The sequence below is a fragment of the Bos javanicus genome, chromosome 1 (assembly GCF_032452875.1).
Source record: "Bos javanicus breed banteng chromosome 1, ARS-OSU_banteng_1.0, whole genome shotgun sequence".
NCBI classification, from domain to species: domain Eukaryota; kingdom Metazoa; phylum Chordata; class Mammalia; order Artiodactyla; family Bovidae; genus Bos; species Bos javanicus.
The window spans coordinates 24,564,136-24,585,502 of record NC_083868.1 but is presented as its reverse complement, the minus strand read 5'-3'; positions in this window follow the sequence as shown (position 1 = coordinate 24,585,502).

Sequence of the window (21,367 nt, the reverse complement as noted above, 5' to 3'; positions counted from 1 at the left end):
ACATCTGCTTTGATTATTAAAGAAAAGTACACATTGACCAAAAGTAAAGAATTATCCATCTTAAAAATAAAGATTAAATGCCTCTCCCTATGATACCAATGTTGGTCTTCCTTTGATGACAAGACTCACTTTGCGTGTGTCAAGGACACGCTGACTTGCTGGCTACATGCTGGAATGTTTTGTTTTGTTTTCTGAAACCTTGGAGACATGAAGCCTTGACTAGTTTAATGTTTTTAGTTCTCATAAGATATAAAACTGTATGGATTATCCAGCTTCTCTGGAGCAGCTTCTGAGAGTAATCTGGGAAGGGGGTTTCTGGTCCAGTCCTTGGTTTGGCTCAAACAAAACTCTTTTCTATTCTAATTATTGATTGTTTATTGATTAATTTCATAGACACATCAGAAAATATTATAACATATAATATATATGGTATATAATTATAATAATTAATATTCATCTAATTTTAAAGAACTTTATGTGACTAAGCAATAAGATGTGAAATTATCCCCACCCCAAAAAGAGGAAGAGAAGAGAATGCAAGCTTGATAATGGTGAGGGTTTTGTTTAAGAAATTCACCATGAACAATGTCTCATACTCAACAGGTGCTCAAATTTGCTTGATAAATAAATGAATAAATGGCACCTATGTCAAATAAATCTATGTAGATCAAGGTCATACCCTTGAAAATTAAGGGATCATCATTTCTATAGAAAGAAAATGGTTATCAAAGAAACTAATCCAAAAAGTATAATTTCAAAAAGTTAGCTTATAGAAAGAGCTTCATCAAATGTTTGTGAAATAAAACAGTTCAGTTCAGTCCCTCGATTGTGTCCTACTCATTGTGACCCCGTAGACTGCAGCACAGCACGCCAGGCTTCCCTGTCCATAACCAAATACGGAAGCTTACTCAAACTTATGTCCGTTGAATCAGTGATGCCATCCAACCATCCATTCCTCTTGTTGTCCCCTTCTCCTTCAGCTTTCAATCTTTCCCAGCATCAGGGTCTTTTCCAAAGAGTCAGCTCTTTGCATCAGGTGGCCAGAGTATTGGAGTTTTAGCTTCAGCATCAGTCCTTCCAATGAATATTCAGGACTGATTTCCTTTAGGATAGGACTCGTTGGATCTCCTTGCTGTCCAAGGGACTCTCAAGAGTTTTCTCTAACACCACGTCAAAAGCATGAGTTCTTCGGCACTCACCTTTCTTTATACTCCAATTATTATATCCATGCATGACTACTGGAAAATCCAAAGCTTTGACTAGATGGACTTTGTTGGCAAAGTAATGTCTCTGCTTTTTAATATGCTGTCTGGGTTGGTCATAACTTTTATTCCAAGGAGCAAGTGTCTTTTAATTTCATGGCTGCAGTCATCATCTGCAGTGATTTTGAAGCCCCGAAAAATAAAGTCTGACACTGTTTCCACTGTTTCCCCTTCTATTTGCCATGAAGTGATGGCACCGGATGCCATGATCTTAGTTTTCTGAATGTTGAGCTTTAAGCCAACTTTTTCACTTTCCTCTTTCACTTTCATCAAGAAGCTCTTTAGATCTTCTTCACTTTCTGTCACAAGGGTGGTGTCATCTACATATCTGAGGTTATTGATATTTCTCCCAGCAATCTTGATTCCAGTTTTTGCTTAATCCGGCTCAGCATTTCTCATAATGTACTCTGCATAGAAGTTAAATAAACAGGGTGACAATATACAGCCTTGACATACTCCTTTTCCTATTTGGAACCAGTCTGTTTCCCCATGTCCAGTTCTAACTGTTGCTTCCTGACCTGCATGCAGATTTCTCAGGAGGCAGGTCAGGTGGTCTGGTATTCCCATCTCTTAAAGAATTTTCCACAGTTTATTGTGATCCACACAGTCAAAGGCTTTGTCATAGTCAATAAAGCAGAAGTAGATGTTTTTATGGAACTCTCTTGCTTTTTCAATGATCCAAGAGATATTGGCAATTTGATCTCTGGTTCCTCTGCCTTTTCTAAATCCACCATGAACATCTGGAGGTTCATGGTTCAGGTAGTGTTGAAGCCTGGCTTGGAGAATTTTGAGCATTACTTTACTAGCGTGTGAGATGAGTGCAATTGAGTGATAGTTTGAGAATTTTTTGACATTGCCTTTCTTTGGGATTGGAATGAAAACTGACCTTTTCCAGTCCTGTGGCCACTGCTGAGTTTTCCAAATTTGTGGGCATATTGAGTGCAGCACTTTCACAGCATCATCTTTCAGGATTTGAAATAGCTCAACTGAAATTCCATCACCTCCACTAGCTTTGTTCATAGTGATGCTTCCTAAGGCCCACTTGGCTTCACATTCCAGAATGTCTGGCTTTATGTGAGTGATCACACCATCGTGGTTATCTGGGTCATGAAGATCTTTTTTGGATAGTTTTTCTGTATATTCTTGCCATCTCCTCTTAATATCTTCTGCTTCTGTTAGGTCCATGCCATTTCTGTCCTTTGTTGTGCCCATCTTTGCCTGAAATCTTCCCTTGGTATCTCTAATTTTCTTGAAGAGATCTTTAGTCTTTCCCATTCTATTGTTTTCCTTTATTTCTTTGCATGGATCACTGAGGAAGGCTTGCTAATCTCCCCTTGCTCTTCTTTGGAACTCTGCATTTGGGTATATCTTTCCTTTTCTCCTTTGCCTTTCGCATCTTTTCTTTTTTCATCTCTTTGTAAGGCCTCATCAGATGACCATTTTGCCTTTTTGCATTTCTTTTTCTTGGAAATGGTATTGATCACTGCTTCTTGTCAAGAAGCTCCATCCATAGTTGTTCGGGCACTCTGTCTATCAGATCTAATCCTTTGAATCTATTTGTCACTTCCACTGTATAATCATAAGGGATTTGATTTAGGTCATACCTGAATGGTCTAGTGGCCTAATGGTCAGTCTGATTACATGGACCACAGCCTTGTCTAACTCAGTGAAACTAAGATCCATACTGTGTAGGACCACCCAAGATGGATGGGTTATGGTGGATTTCTGACAAAATGTGGTCCACTGGAGAAGGGAATGGCAAACCACTTCAGTACTTTTGCCTTGAGAACCCCATGAACAGTATGAAAAGGCAAAAATATAGGACACTGAAAGATGAACTCCCCAGGTCCATAGGTGCCCGATATGTTACTGGAGATCACTGGAGAAATAACTCCAGAATGAAAGAAGAGGGGGAGCCAAAGCAAAAACAACACCCAGTTGTTGATGTGACTGGTGATGGAAGTAAAGTCTGATGCTATAAAGAGGAATATTGCATAGGAACCTGGAATGCTAGGTCCATCAATCCAGGCAAATTGGAAGTGGTCAAACAGGAGATGGCAAGATTAAACATTGACATTTTAGGAATTAGCTAACTAAAATGGACTGGAATGGGTGAATTTAACTCAGATGACCATTATGTCTACTACATGGGCAAGAATTCCTTAGAAGAAATGGAGTAGCCCTCATAGTCAACAAAAGAGTCCGAAATGCAGTACTTGGATGCAATCTCAAAAATGACAGAATGATCTCTGTTTCCAAGGTAACCCATTCAATAACATAGCAATCCAAAATCTATGCCCTGGCCAGTAATGCTGAAGAAGCTGAAATTGAACAGTTCTATGGTGGCTCAGAGGTTAAAGCATCTGCCTGTAATGCAGGAGACCCGGGTTTTCAATCCCTAGGTCGGGAAGATCCCCTGGAGAAGGAAATGGCAACCCACTCCAGTATTCTTGCAGAATCCCATGGACAGAGGAGCCTGGTAGGCTACAGTCCACGGGGTCACAAAAGTTGGACACAACTGAGCAACTTCATTTTCACTTTCATGAAGACCTACAAGACCTTCTAGAACTAACACCCCAAAATGATGTCCTATTCATTATATGTGACTGGAATGCAAAAGTAGGAAATCAAGAGACACCTGGAGTAACAGGCAAATTTGGCGTTGGTGTACAAAACGAAGCAGATCAAAGGCTAACCAAGTTTTGCCAAGAGAACGCACTGGTCATAGCAAACACCTTTTTCAAGAACACAAATGATGACTCTACACATGGACATCACTAGATGGTCAATACAAAAATCAGATTGATTATATTCTTTGGAGCCAGTGATGGAGAAGCTTTATACAGTCAGCCAAAGACTGGGAGCTGACTGTGGATTGATTATATTCTTTGGAGCCAATGATGGAGAAGCTTTATACAGTCAGCTAAAGACTGGGAGCTGACTGTGGCTCAGATCGTGAAATAAAACATAAATCCAGGATAATTTAATTTTCAGATTTTAGGTGTTAAGCATTTAAATCCAAATACATTTTTATGGTAGTTATTATACTACGGATTTTCTTCACTTAATAGTAAAGTAAAGTCGCTCAGTTGTGTCTGACTGTTTGTGACCCCATGGACTGTAGCCTACCAGGCTCCTCTGTCCATGGGATTTTCCAGGCAATAGTACTAGAGTGGATTGCCATTTCCTTCTCCAGGGGATCTTCCTGACCCAGGGATCGAACCCGGGTCTCCCACATTGTAGACAGATGCTTAACCATTTGAGCGATCAAGAAAGTCCTTCACTTAATATACTTCTCCAAATATAAGAATGTGCATGATTTTTACTTAGGAACTAGGTTAGGTGTTTTCTTTTTTAAGTACCCTATTTTATTTTTAAAGATAACAGTTGAGGAAAAAAAAAATTGTAAACAGACCTTTAAATGCCAGATCAAGAGCTCTATCAAAACTTTTCCCTCCCCCTTTGAAAAAAAAAATCTGCCTATAATAATGGTGCTACACTAGATTGGCTATAAAAAAGAGATTTTTCTTTGAGGAAAGCAGAGGAATGGTTGAGCATATCCTGCATCTGTCACTGTTGATCTTGGAAACACATGCAGTCGGTGTCCAATTACCCTTCTTCCACTTCTTATGGTTATCACATGACCCATTCTTCTCTCCTGATAAACACATGGATAGCAGGCTCTGTTCTTGGCTTGGAATCCATGCCTATCCCCGTAATTGGAATGTAATAAATGCCAACTAGAAATACTGTAGCTTCCCTTTGTATACTGTATATGGTAGAACATGTATTTCTAAGAAACATTTATATCACTAAAGACCTTGAGATGATCCTGGATACAGAGAGACGTTTATGTTAATGTAACGATTCTCTTCACCATGATACATACTGCTGGAGGAAACTTTGCTGTACTCAAACAAACATAGGGAGAATAACTGAAGTGATTAAAACTAAGTAAATTTCCCCTAAAACTGAATTTAAGGCACAGGAAAGGGTCTGTTGACATGCATATATATTTTTGTCTAAACCTAAATTGGGAATTATCAATGTTTATTAATAAAAAATGGTAAAACAAGATTATGAGTACCAACTATAAGACGTTAGCCCATTATTGTACAATGTGTGTTGATAAAATAGCAATTATATATATGTATAAAATGAATTTGACATAATGTGTATTAAATTTTCATCAGTATTACCTATAAATTCAATGTACGTTCATAAGTATATTTGCTTTACAATTATAATTTAATACTTACTTTACATGAATTTTTGGAATAAGGTCTATAGGTATTGTTATTTGTTTTACATTTCAAGATGATTTATATGGTTTAATTATGTTAAAATATACTAAAAGTATAAAGACAGTTCAAATTGTAAAAGAACACTTAAAAAATATGCCCTTATATAATAGGATATATATGTAATTGCCAGAATATAAGCTTATTTTACAGGAGTATTTTATCCTATGTTCTCCCCATTAGATACAATAATTTAAATTATATAATTAAATACATCAAAGACTCAGCAATATGTATATTTTGCTGCTAATTCCATGGAAGAAAAGAACCAACCTTCATATCCTTTTTGAGAAATAATGACCACATTTCTACTCAGACCCTTCAGTGATAAGGAAGCTCTCACACCATCAAGAGTATGCAGATGTGACACCCCAACTCTGAAAACTGGGTACAATAACTACAAAAGTATAAATAAGTATACTGAACATTTTTATAAATGGTGAGCCAGCAGCTTTCTTGCGGTTTATCATCAATCATTCAATTAACTGTAGATACAAAAACATGTGGTCAATATTGGGCTTCCCAGAAGGCTCAGCGGTAAAAGAATCTGCTTGCCAATTCAGGAGATACAGTAGATGTGGGTTTGATCCCTGTGTTGGGAAGATCCCTTGGAGGAGGAAAAGGCAATTCACTGCAGTATTCCAGCCTGGAAAATTCCATAGACAGAGGAATCTGACAGGCCACAGTACATTGCACAGAGTCAGTCACGACTGAGCACACAAGCACATTGCCAAGATTGGATTCCTCTATTGGACATCCAACTGAAGAGAGAGCTTCCATGTTAATACCTATTAATTTACTCAGCAATATATAAACTCTATATTTCAAAGCCAACTCTTGAAAAAAATGAAGGCTACTTTGTCCTTGAACAATTATTTTAATCAGGTCACTAGGACATGCCTTCACAAAGGGAAATCTGCACATCCACATTGATAGGGTCCATTTGATCTTCAGGACTCTCTAACTAGTACTGTGATTCTCTACAGCATCAAGAGATGTAGGTTGGCTTACTGTGTCTGCACTTTATATGGACATCTGCAACTGCAGCAGGGCACGCTTTTTCTATGTGCTTAGTATTGATGTCAGTATCATACCCTCTGTTTTGCTCTTTTGAGAAGATGAGCCTCCTGTGCCTTAGACATTTTCATGGATACATTTTCCAGGCCTCATGCAAATCATCCAGAAAATGCACTGGGATGTTCTAAAGTTTTGCAAAATTGCTGAAACTCTCTTTAGTATAAGTTAAAGCCAGCATTTTTGTGAAGGCAGCTGTTTCCTGATGTTGTTATGCAGTTACACAAGAATAAAATTAGCATTTGTAATGTGTATCTAAATTTCAGTCCTATTCCAACTACTGATAGATCCATCATAAATATGAAGTGAAAATGAAAATTGCTTTGCATATGGTTCATATATCATAATCAAACTAGGTTCTTGGATTTTGGACACTTTGTCCATCATGTTTTTAGACCCATCTATAACTAAAAGACCTGAAAGGACTCTAGGGGTAGAATGCTTAGTTTTCACATATCATAGTGACAGCCATCCACACTGGACTTAGACTTAAGGGTAATTTAGCACTCTTTAGCACTCTTGCCTCACTCATCAATAATATAGTGACTTACAGAAAGAGGTCAAGATCCGACATCTGCATATTTCAAAATTTAAAGCTTAAGAAATATCCACGTTTTCCCTAAAAGTTAAAAAAAAAATCCTGATTATTCTCAAATATTTATCAACAAAATCATTAGGTTCAAGTCCTAGAAAAGTTTAAGGTTGAAACTTCTTTTACCATTTTGATTGGAAAGATCATTTTGTTCAGTTTTGTTGTTAGATACAGTAGTTTATTTATTTTTGTTTTACCTTTAAAGATAGACAATATTAAATGATATAACAGAATTCTCAAAGGAGAAATATTGATGTCTTACTCTCAGAAATTGACAGCATAAATAATGTTTACAGTAGAAACTAATAGGTTTGAAGTGGGTGAAAGGTTAGGAATGGACCTTTCTTCTAGAGATAGAGGTAACAGTCCATTCGTTAAATATACTAAACTGGCAGCGACATTGCAATTAAAGTACTGGCCTCCCGGGGGTGGGTCAAGTACAGGATTCCAACCAGAGGTGAGGTCTCCCTATACGGTTATGATGGATTAGAAGGCAAGTCAAGATGTCCCAGGAGGAAAAGGATAGATTCTTTTGGTTCCCAAGTGCAATATGTCAAGCGAGCTAGAAGTGCAATTTTGCCAAATGTCTAGGGAGAATTTGAGCTACCCAAATGTAGTTACTTAATAACATCTTATTCCAAATCATGAAATAAAATACACTTAAAACAATGAAACTTGAATAAATGAAACCTCTTCTTGAGCAGGAATGTAAAAACTAATCTCAAGTGCTCTATGATGTTAACTATTTTCTGAAGCTATTTTAGCTATTTCAAGCTTAATATTGCAGACTCCCAAGAACTTGAGTTTTTAAGAACCCAAAGGAAAGTGATTTTTCCTTTTCTGAAGATTCCTACCATTGTTCTCAAAGTTTTTTTGTTTTTTTTTTTTTTACCATTATCATTATATATAAACATATGGGGGAAAAAAAGTGAAAGTGTTAGTCGCTCAGTCATGTCCAACTCTGTGATCCCATGGATTGCAGCCTGCCAGGCTCCTCTGTCCATGGAATTCTCCAGCCAAGAATACTGGAGTGAGTAGCCTGCCCTTCTCCAGGGGATCTTCCTGACCCAGGGATTGGACCTGAGTTTCCTGCACTGCAGCAGATTCTTTACCATCTGAGCCACAAGCAAAGGCCATTTACACATACAGTTGGTCCTAATTAGATACATCTTATAATCACTAAAGAAATTATATAGCACTCTGCCATAAAAATATATGCTCTATAAAATTAATGAATAAGGAAAACATTGTAACTTAATTTGAATAACTATAAAGGCAATAAATATATGCTTTTGGCACCAAACATACCCTTCTGTACACTATGAACTGTCACAAATTTCAAATTGGTTGAATATTTATAATGATGTTGGGCTTCCCTGATAGGTCAGTTGGTAAAGAATCTGCCTGCAATGTAGGAGACACTGGTTCGATTGCTGGGTTGGGAAGATATGCTGGAGAAGGGATAGGCTGCCCACTCCAGAATTCTTGGGCTTCCCTTGTGGCTCAGCTGGTAAAGAAGCAGCCTGCAATGTGGGACACCTGGGTTTGATCCCTGGGTTGAGAAAATCCCCTGGAGAAGGGAAAGGCTACCCATTTCAATATTCTGGCCTGGAGAATTCTGTGGACTGTATGGGGTCACAAAGAGTCAGACATGACTAAGCGACTTTCACTTTCACTATAATGATGTGGGTACAGTGCATTTTGATTAGGGAAAAATATAAACTGGATGTTTTTCATACTACCAATAACACATATTATTTTACTTGAGAGATTTGCTTAGTGAATTTATTTTTATGTTTAGAAAATTTAAATTTAATTGCTCATTAAAATACTTCAAGAAGAGAATAGACGAAAGAGAAGAAACATCAAAATGACAATGATGTATGGGAAATAGAAAAAAAGAACGAATGATAAAAAATAGTTTTCCATGGCAGGAATACTTCAACGTGGAGCTAAAAGTCTATTTTTTTTTTTTTTTGCTTTTAGAGTTTTAATTTTTACTAACGCTCATTATGAGAAGAATGAACATAATATTTTTAAATATTATTCTAAAAGGACAAAAACCAAAACTAAATTACATAAAAGAAAACTACCCTGATTCTTCCACACAAATGCAATTCCGCTTTGGTTGAACTGAAAGAATTAGGTTTCTCTGAGTTAATTCAGTTGGATTAAGTCAACCCTGTCAAATGATTCAGAAAAAAAAAAAAATGAAGTGACTAGAGTTAGATGAGCATCTTTTCTCCAGAAACTTTGACTCTGAAGTACTGAGAAAATAAGTTTTCAGTCTGTGAGCAAGATTAAAGTTGACTAGAACATGTTAGTTAGTTTGCAATTCAGAAGGGCTAAAACTATTCAAATGTGAGCTAGCTATGATAATTTTACTATAACTACTTCAGCACAAATCATAAAATATTTCATTCTAAGAGGTCTCTTCCATAAGACAGCGTGGCCAATGACATTCCAAATGTATTAAATAGATCTGTTGTTTAAAGACACGGTGCCATCATTTTTTAATTGAAATAAAATTATATAATATGACTGGAGATAACATTACCTACAAAAAAAAAATCAGAACAATAACATTCTTGTATATTTTGACATACCCATCCAAGATAGTAAGATACACAGGCATCTATGATTCAAACAGACAGTTATCAGTTTAAGAAGACAGCAGCCTGGTCTACAGCAATATCAATTTGCTAAGTAATTCAGTTATCACATTTTTGATCCACAGAGATGAAATTTTGAAATACCAAAACATGTCAAGACCGTATTTTTATACCAAAAGCCTAATGGAATCTGAAATGCATTGAGTTAACAAGTTGTCATGCAAGTAATGGTAATAATTTTAGCGAAAGAGGAAAATAGGTTTTTTTTCCTGAAAGATAATGGACAGTCATACCTAAGTATCAAAGTATAGTAACACCATTAAAAGGAAAAGCACTGCTCACAGGAATTTTTTACTAATACCTAAATTGAAAAATTGAACTTTTTCATATCAGTTAGAAAGAGCCTTTTATAAACTTGCAAGTTCATATACTGGGATAATTACTTAATTTTTGCTTATAAAAACAAAATAACTGAAATGGTCAGTCTGGTATATTCAGTTAGATGTTATTAGGATTTTGAAGGATTTCTTCTTTTCTATCTTCAAGGTTTCTGTCCTTTATTGTGCCCATCTTATCTTGTGAAGAGATCTCTAGGCTTTCCCATTCTATAATTTTTCTCTATTTCTTTGCATTGATCACTGAGGAAGGCTTTCTTATCTCTCTTTGCTATTCTTTGGAACTCTGCATTCATATATTCTTTGGTATATATTTTATTTTCTCCTTTGCCTTTCAATTCTCTTCTTTACACAGCTATTTGTAAGGTCTCCTCAGACAACCATTTTGCCTTTTTGCATTTCTTTTTCTTGGGGATGGTCTTGATCACTGCTTCTTGTACAATATCATGAGCCTTTGTCCATAGTTCTTCAGGCACTCAGTCTATCAGATCCAATCCCTTGAATCTATTTGTCACATCCAGTGTATAATTGTAAGGAATTTGATTTAGGTCATACCTGAATGGTCTAGTGGTTTTCCCTACTTTCTTCAAAAAGAGGTGGCAAGAATACACAGAACTATACAAAAATTAACCATGATGGTGTGATCACTCACCTAGAGCCAGACATCCTGGAATGTGAAGTCAAGCGGGCCTTAGGAAGCATTACTACGAACAAGGCTAGTGGAGATGACGAAATTCCAGTTGAGCTAGTTCAAATCCTAAAAGATGATGCTGTGAAAGTGCTGCATTCACTATGCCAGCAAATTTGGAAAACTCAGCAGTGACCACAAGACTGGAAAAGATCAATTTTCATTTCAATCCCAAAGAAAGGCAATGACAAAGAATGTTCAAACTACTGCACAATTGCACTCATCTCACACACTAGCAAAGTAATGCTCAAAATTCTCCAAGTCAGGCTTCAGTAGTATGTGAACCATGAACCTCCAGATGTTCAGGGTGGACTTAAAAAAGGCAGAGGAACCAGAGATCAAATTGCCGATATTCGTTGGATCATTGAAAAAGCAAGAGAGTTCCAGAAAGACATCAACTCTTGCTTGACTACTCTGGGTTCTGCTAAATCATCTTCTCCAACTGAAACACTAGATGCGATGTCTTTATTGAACATTGAAGTAGACTAACATCTACTTCATCCCTTTGACTGTGTGCATCACAACAAACTGTGGAAAATTCTTAAAGAGATGGGAATTCCAGACCATCTTACCTGTCTCCTGAGAAATCTGTATGCAGGTCAAGAAGCAAGTTAGAACTGGACATGGAAAAACAGACTGATTCCAAACCAGGAGAGGAGAACTTCAAGGCATATATTGTCACCCTGCTTATTTAATTTATATTCAGAGTATATCATATGAAATGCTGAGCTGGATGAAGCACAAGCTGGAGTCAAGATTTCTACGAGAAATATTAATAACTTCAGATATGCAGATGACACCACGCTTATGGCAGAAAGTGAGGAAGAACTAAAGAGCCTCTTGATGAAAGTGAAAGAGGAGAGTGAAAAAGTTTAATTAAAATTCAACATTCAGAAAAGTAAGATCATGGCATCTGGTCCCATCACTTCATGGTAAATAGATAGGGAAACAATGGAAACAGTGAGAGACTATTTTTTGGGCTCCAAAACCACTGCACATGGTGACTGCAGCCATGAAATTAAAAGACATTTTCTCCTTGGAAGAAAAGTTATGACCAACTTAGACAGTATATTAAAAAGCAGAGACATTACTTTGCCAACAAAGGTACATCTAGTCAAAGCTATGGTTTTTCTAGTAGTCATGTATAGATGTTAGAGTTGGACTATAAAGAAAGTTGAGCACCGAAGAATTGACACATTTGAACCGTGGTGTTGGAGAAGACACTTGAGAGTTCCTTGGACTGCAAGGGGACCCAACCAGTACTATGCTAAAGGAAATCAGTCCTGAATATTCACTGGAAGGACTGATACTGAAGCGAAGAACTGACTCACTGGAAAAGACCCTGATGTTGGGAAAGACTGAAGGTGGGAAAAGAAGGGGATGACAGAGGGTGAGCTGGTTGGATGGCATCACTGATTCGATGGACATGAGTCTGAATAAGCTCCGGGAGTTGGTGATGGACAGGGAAGCCTGGCGTGCTGCAGTCCATTGGGGTCACAAATAGCACATGACTGAGTGACTGAACTGACTGATCTTCAAGGTTACGCTGATCATCCTGCTCCTCTCTAATGATGGAGAAATGAATTAAACGAATTCATACATGCAAGCATCTGGTCATACTGTGAAGTGACAATAATTACATTGCAAAAATAACTGAAAATACAGTGTGTATTTTAAAAAAGGCAGCCACAAATTTAATTTTACTTATTAATAAAACTGTCAGATATTTCTAGGGATGGCATAGCATCTAGTGTTTCAATTGGAGGAGCTGGTTTAGGCAGAACCCAGAATAGTTACCTTCTGAGGCAGGAGGTTGGTCAGCAGTGTACAAGTAAAGAAGAATGTAGGTTGAAGAGCTGTTGGAAATTATTTTTAACTGTTTATATTTAATTTCCTCAATATACAAGCAAAATGAATTAACCGGCTTTGCAAAGGAGGGAAGAGGATGTCATGTAAGTTTGAGGAGAGTCGGAAAGGCTTGAAATATTCATATCATAAAGACAGAAAATGAATTGACTCGAGAAATGAAAGAGGAGTTTCTGCCTCCATTGAAGGTCATTGGTCATGAACCTAAAATGAGTAAAGCCAGTCTGATTATGTGTTTCTCTACAACTATACAAGTGAAGAGTAAGAGAGGAATTTAGCATGAGTTGTGTTTCTGCCAGATGAGTAGGGCAGATGAAGGGAAACATGGCAAAACAGAAGAGGATGTATCTGAGAAATTAATTATTGTGTTAGAGCAGAAAATTTCAGTCAAGTAAGGACAGAATTGAAGGCATTATGGAGTGTCAGACAATGAATTGACAGTCTGAAAGACTTGGAATTTTTGTTGGCATCTGAGCACTAGATGGAGTAAAGAGGACAGATAGAAAATGACAGCTAAGAGTAGAATGCATGATTTGAGATTATGGTGATGACTATATGAGAAGGGTCAAAAGGTCATAATGACTGGCATCATAGTCCAGAAACCAGAACTTTTCAGAGATAGGTGCATCGAGTTTGCAGAAAGTCATGACCACAGAGATTTAGAACAGCCAGAAATGCTCTTGGTGAGGTTGCCCAGGACCCCGGATCTTTGTGTACTGTTGCTATTCCTCCTTTCATGGTCTCCACGCAGGGACTGGGGTACTGAACCAGAGACTGATGCAGAATTCTGCAGGTTCCTGCAAAACATTTCCCAGCTCTCCATAAAATGCCAATACTTACAGCTTCATTATCACACTCACACTCTTCCTAAAAATCTATCAGATCGTATCCCATCAATGTCACCAGAAACTCTGCTCCCAGGGCATCTTTCAATACAGAGACTTTCAGTCTTGCACACAGTCTCTGAATTCATCCAGTCCTTCACCTCTCTGGACCCACAGACACTTCTAAAGCATGCTCTGAAACTCATGTGCCCCCATCACCAATCACCTTCAGAATTATCATCTTCTTCTCTGAATGTTACAGAACTAAAATAGCTATTTCTGGTGAGAATACTGCTTCTGCTGATACCCTATTAAGTGGAGGAAACTTTACCTCCCACAAACTTTTTCACTGAGCTCAATGTGCTTTAGATGCTTCTTCCTTCCTTATTCCTCAGTGACATCTGGACAATTATTTCTCCTCTTCTCTCCCCAATTTTGTTTAGTTTTATGAAGTTTATACCATTAAACCCAGCCATCTACCAACAGCTGTTTTGGTCATCCTGGGTACTTTCTGTGTCTTGAAACTATCAACTAGAGTTTACTCGAACACTCTCCCCCACTCCAACACGACTCCTGTCATTCCCACATTTTAATATCCATATCAACTCAAGAGGAGGCGAAAGATCCAACAGATCTACAATCATAGAAAACACTAAGAAGTAGTCAGATATTCACTCCTAAAAGATATTAAATTCTAATGGTTTTATACTGACTTTTATTAAAAATCAAAACTAATGATTCCTAAGTTATTTCAACTGATTCAAGACATAGAAAAATACAGAAATCTCAACTTACTTCTATAAAGTAGCATATCCTTAACAACAAACTCAGGAAATACTAGCACAAAAGAAATCTAATGTTCAATATTATGGGAAGATTACTTGTGTGAATTATGATAGGTATAAAATTCTAAGCAAAGCAATGTAAAGAAAATTCAGAAATAGTAAATATATGTGTGTGTGTGTGTGTGTGTGTATATATATATATATATATATATATATATATAATGAGAAACACAAAGTTGGGTAAATATTTGGAATTATATAAATTTCATCAGCCACATTAAGTAAAAGGTGAAAAAGTAAACTTTGAGACTTTGATGCCAGAAAAGCATTTGATAGCATTCAAAACACATTCAGAATTGCTTAGCAAGTATGGAAAAGGGTTGCCCTGACTTGATAAACAGTATCCACCAGAAACCTTCAACAAACATCATACTTAATAGTAAAGTATTACGAATACACCACTAAAGTGAGCAATGAGATAAGGATGTTATTGTCACTGACTTACCAGTGCACAAGCAAGGAATAAATAAGGATGGCATGTGGTAAAAAGAAAGACACAACATTGTCATTGTGTCATTGCCATTGTATCTGCTTAGATAACACAAAATAGTCAACAAAAATATTTTATGGAAACTGGAACATCCAGTAAGCAGCAGAGTTATAGAGACAATATAGAAAAAGTACTGTTGGTGGTGTAGTTGCTTAAGTTGTGTCTGACTCTTGCGACCCCATGGACTATAGCCCTCCAGGCTCCTCTATCCATAGGATTTTCCAGGCAAGAATACTTGAGTGGGTTGCCATTTCCCTCTCCAGGGAATCATCCTGACCCAGGGATTGAACCCAGGTCTCCTGCATTTCAGGCAGATTCTTTACCAACTGAGCTACTGACCCCATGAAAATAACATAAAATATGATAGAAAAATATTTAGTTCACTATAGCAACAAAAATAAATATGAAATAACTAGAAATAACATCCTAACATATTTTCAAGCCTTATTAAACCTTGGGAAAGGCTGCTGCTGCTAAGTTGCTTCAGTTATGTCTGACTCTGTACGACCCCATACACGGCAGCCCACCAGGCTCCCCCATCCTTGGGATTCTCCAGGCAAGAACACTGGAGTGGGTTGCCATTTCCTTCTCCAATGCATGAAAGTGAAAAGTGACAGTGAAGTCACTCAGTTGTGTCCGACTCTTAGCGACCCCATGGACTGCAGCCCACCAGGCTCCCCCATCCCTGGGATTCTCCAGGCAAGAACACTGGAGTGGGGTGCCATTTCCTTTTCCAATGCATGAAAGTGGAAAGTGAAAGTGAAGTCGCTCAGTCCTGTCCCACTCTTAGCGACCCCATGGACTGCAGCCTACCAGGCCCCTCTGTCTATGGGATTTTCCAGGCAAGAGTACTGGAGTGGGGTGCCATTGCCTTCTCCGAAGACACACTTGAGGTGGGAGCCAAACACCCATTGTTATTCCCACCTTAAAACAACTTAATCTAGTAGTGGTTTTCACATGATGTTAGGCAGTAAATTGCAGTGATAAGTCATATAGGCTCTGGAAACAGAATAAAACTGGCTTCAAATCCTGATTGTACAATATACTTAGCACATTTGTTGATTTCAATCTTCTGAGCCTCGATATACTTAACAAAAAAGGTTGACAATAGTATCTATCTTTGTTGGACTGTAGTTAGAATAAAGCTGTGTATACATTTCTTGGTACAGTAACCCACCATGGTTTTTCTCATGGATTCTTACGTATCTTCCTAACTTGTCTGTCTATTTTGTCCCTCGGTTCTCTCTAGTCTATACCCAATGCAGAGTGATCCTGTTAAACAATAATTCAGATGATGCTATTTTTGGCTCTGAATCCTTAAATGACTTCCTAATATCGGCAGAGTAAAAGCAAAGCCCTTACAGTGGCCTAAATGCCCCTCCCCCTTTTTTTGTTCAGTTCCTTGTTACTTCTCTTCTCCTACTCCACTTCCACTTCTTTCTCAGGCACCTGGAATTTGTCATTCCCTCTGTTCGGAGCAGTCTGCCCTAAGTTTGCTCCCTCACCTCCTTTGTCTCTTTCTTCAAATGTCATCCTTTGGGCAAACTCCCTGACTATCCTATCTAAAATTGAAAAACAGAACACAACAAAATCCTAAACCTTCACTCTGATCACCCTCTTTCCCATTTCTTTTAAAAATTCTTTTCCTTTTGTGTGTGTGTGTGTATGTACACTCAGTTGTGTCCAATTCTTTGTGACACCCTGGACAGTAGCCCTCCATAGCCCTCCAGGCTCCTCTGTCCATGGAATTTTCCAGGCAAGAGTACTGCAGTGGGTTGCCATTGCCTTCTCCGGTAACAAGCTACAAATCTAAAAAAAAAAAAAAAAAAAAAAGCCTATATTTCAAATCTCTTTCCTATGGGTTCCTTTGAGATCAAATACCAAGATTGAAAAAACCAGCCTCAGTGGTACACTGAGCAAGTGAGTCCATCCAATCTCAGTCAGCTATTTGGCTCAGTAAGTAAAGGCTTCTCTTACTATAAATATGAATCAGATTCTCAACACCTATCATCAGTCAAACCTTGGGGGCACAGCTAGGATTTGGAGAAGTTCATAGGAAGTTGTGTATGCCTGGATCCAACAGAGGAGCCTCTGTGGTGTATAAACAGTATGAAGAGTGAATAAAAATGATGAAGAACTTTGTCAAAGTTCTGACCAAACAATCTGCCAACTTTTGAGGGGATTACAAGATCCAGGAAAAATTGGCTTTTACGTTAAAGGTTATTAGTCCTCAACAGATAATATTTTCTGGAGGAAGTCTGAACTACAGAGGCTTTGCAGAGATTAGAAGAGTTTAAACATTACACAAATGTGAACAGTCACAGCAGAAAATGAGCCAATAAATCAGTTTTCTTAACTCTTGCTGGCACTGATTAAAACCTGGAGCCAAAGTCCTCAAGTTGCATGAGATAATCAAAGGCATTTTCTTAGAATGATGTGTAGGTGGTGATTTATAAACTGTAAAACTGCCGTGTCATATGGTAAACAAAACCTGGATAACACAATTATTTCCATATATTGCTTCAGTTATAATCCTGATGCTGTATAAGTTTTAGTTTGCTGCTGCTGCTGGTGCTAAGTTGCTTCAGTCGTGTCCGACTCTGTGTGACCCCATAGACGGCAGCCCACCAGGCTCCCCCATCCCTGGGACTCTCCAGGCAAGAACACTGGAGTGGGTTGCCATTTCCTTCTCCAATGCATGAAAGTGAAAAGTGAAAGTGAAGTCGCTCAGTCGTGTCCAACTCTTTTTGACCCCACTGACTGCAGCCTACCAGGCTCCTCCATCCATGGGATTTCCCAGGCAAGAGTACTGGAGTGGGTTGCCATTGCCCTCTCCTTTAGTTTGTTTGAAATTGATATAAAGTTTATCTAATTTATATTCATGTTTATTTTAATTGCATTTTCATACACATTTCTGATTAGCATGTTAGAAAATAAGTATTACCTCTGGTTCTGCTGATGTTCACCATAATACTACTTAACTGCTGCTGCTAAGTCACTTCAGTCGTGTCTGACTCTGTGTGACCCCATAGACGGCAGCCCATCAGTCTCCCCCGTCCCTGGGATTCTCCAGGCAAGAATACTGGAGTGGGTTGCCATTTCCTTCTTCAATGCATGAAAGTGAAAAGTCAAAGTGAAGTTGCTCAGTCGTGTCCAACTCCTAGCGACCCCATGGATTGCAGCCCACAAGGCTCCTTCATCCATGGGATTTTCCAGGCAAGAGTACTGGAGTAGGGTGCCATTGCCTTCTCCAACTACTTAACTAGATTTACCTAAAAAAAGCTTCTGTTTGGGATTTTACTATCTAGTAATTATACTACTTTGATTTGAATGTTGGTAAAATCACCAAAGTATTTTGAATTTCCTAGTGTCAGATGAATATAAATATATAGTTACAGTTTTACTGAGCGACTTCACTTTCACTTTTCACTTTCAGGCATTGGAGAAGGAAATGGCAACCCACTCCAGTGTTCTTGCCTGGAGAATCCCAGGGATGGGGGAGCCTGGTGGGCTGCCATCTATGGGGTCGCACAGAGTCGGACACGACTGAAGCGACTTAGCAGCAGCAGCAGCAGCAGCATACAGGATTTAGATATAGTTGTTTGTTAATTCTTCCAAAACTCAGGATTTGATCTAACCCAAAGGTAATATACTTCATCCCTCAAACTACTTACTAGTTGCATCTTATGCAGACGGTGATAGAATGAGAATATGATGAGACTCTCAGCCTGAGATTATATGGCTAATATGGCTTCCTGAGATTTGACAAATAAATGCATCAGATAGAAAGCATGCACTTTAGTTTATCCATAATTTGACTGCAGGGGAATATTGGAGCTGAAATCCAGGTTTTCTTCAACCACAGTATCTCAGAAAAGATTTTGGAAAGAACTAGGTTCATTGGTTTTAGTGGCAGAACAGTTTTTAATACAGCAGTAATAGAAATCTCAATGTAATAACCCAAACTTCTTTAACTGAAGTATGGAGATGGGTGGAGAAGGCAGAGGGTGAAGATTATCCCACCACCACGTGCCAATCTGCTGCTCCTGACACATCTCAATTGCACCTTAGGGCTCAGTTGAGGCTGCTTTGAAAAAATGTTCTGACCTATTTAAAAATTCATTTTAAGAATTTCTTTTAAATTATTACCTAAAGGTAAGAACAAGAGGGCATGGCAGTTTAATGCCTTTATTTACTATTTCTTTTTTTACTATTAATTTTTATCACTGTAGAGTTGAATTACAATGTTATGTTAATTTCATGTGTATAGCAAAGTGAATCAGTTATATGTATATGTATACATATATCCTTTGACTATATGATATACATATATATTTATATAATATTTAATATTATATTACATAATATATGATATAATAAATATATAATATATTAATATAATAAACAAAATATATTTATTATATAAATATATATGTATATATATCTTTATATGTATACATATAAGCCTTTGACTATGTGCATCACCACAAACAGTGGAAAATTCTTCAAGAGATGGGAATACCAGAGCTTCTTACCTGCTTCCTGAGAAATCAGTAGGCAGGTCAAGAAGCAACAGTTAGAACCAGACATGGAACAAAGGACTGGTTGCAAATTGGGAAAGGAGTATGTCAACGTTGTATGTTGTCACCCTGTTTATTTAACTTATATGCAGAGTATATCATGAGAAACGCTGGGCTGGAAGAAGCACAAGCTGGAATCAAGATTGCCGGGGGAGAAATATCCATAACCTCAGATATGCAGATGACACCACCCTTGTGGCAGAAAGTGAAGAGGAACTAAAGAGCCTCCTGATGAAAGCGAAAGAGGAGAGTGAAAAGCTGGCTTAAAGCTCAACATTTAAAAAACTAAGATCATGGCATCTGGTCCCATCACTTCATGACAAATAGATGGGGAAGCAATGGAAACAATGACAAGCTTTATTTTCTTGGGCTTCCAAACCACTATAGATGGTAACTGCAGCCATGATATTAAAAGATGCTTACTCCTTGGAATAAAAGCTATGACAAGCCTAGACAGCATATTAAAAAGCAGAGACATTACTTTGCTGATGAAAGTCTGTTTATTCAAAGCTATGGTTTTTCTAGTAGTCATGTATGGATGTGAGAGTTGGATCATAAAGAAATCTGAGCACTGAAGAATTGATGCTTTTGAACTGTGGTGTTGGAGAAGACCCTTGAGAGTCCCTTGGACTGCAAGGAGATCCAACCAGTCTGTCCTCAAGGAAATCAGTCCTGAGTATTCATTGGAAGGACTGATGCTGAAGCTGAAACTCTCATACTTTGGCCACCTGATATGAATAACTGACTCACTGGAAAAGCCCCTGATACTGGGGAAGATTGAAGGCGGGAGGAGAAGCGGACGGCAGAAGATAAGATGGTTTGAGGGTGTCACCAACTCGATGGCATGAATTTGAGCAAGCTCTGGGAGTTGGTGATGGACAGGGAAGCCTGGTGCGATGCAGTCCATGTGGTCACAAAGTGTTGGACAAGACTGAGTGACTGAACTGACCTGATATATATATCCATTCTTTTTTTTAGATTCTATTCCCTTATAGATTATTACAGAAGACTGAGTAGAGTTCCCTCTGCTATACAGTAGGTTCTTATTAGTTATCTATTTTATATACATAGTAGTGTGTATGCCCCTGTGCTTGCTAAGTCACTTACTCAGGTCTGATTCTTTGTGATCATATGGACTGTAGCTTGCCAAGTTTCTCTGTGGGACTCTCCAGGCAAGAATACTGGAGTGGGTTGCATCCAGGGGATCTTCCTGGCCCAGAGATCAATCTGGCATCTCCTGCGACTCCTTCATTATAGGCGGATTCTTTACCATTGAGCCACCAGGGAAGCCCAGTAGTGTGAATATGTCAGTCCTAATCTCCCACTTCATCCCTTCTGCATCGCCTCACTTCCCCTTGGTAACCATAAGTTTCTTTTCTACATCTGTGACTCCATTTCTGTTTTATAATAAGCTCATTTGTAACATTTTTTAGATTCCACTTATAAGAAATATTATATGATATTCATTTCTCTGTACAGAAATGGGGAAAAAAAAAAGAGAAGCTATGAAGCCAGGTGATTCCCTAGAATCACATGGTTAATATTTAGACTGAAACATAGTCCAGTACTTTTCTTACTACATCAATCTTTAAAAAACATTGCTCCCTGAAGCAAAGGCAGAACAACCTCACTAGTACTCAATAAGTGGACATTAAAGAAAATAAAATGTCATCTCTTTCTCCTTAAATAGATAATTTTAAAAGCTCTACTGCTTAAAACCTGTCAGTCATTACAGATAGTTGCTCCTTGAGAAAACCTTAATACACCTTTCCAAGATCCAGTCTAACATTACCCAGTAAAACTTCCTATGATATTTCTGCTCTGTTCAATATGGTGGC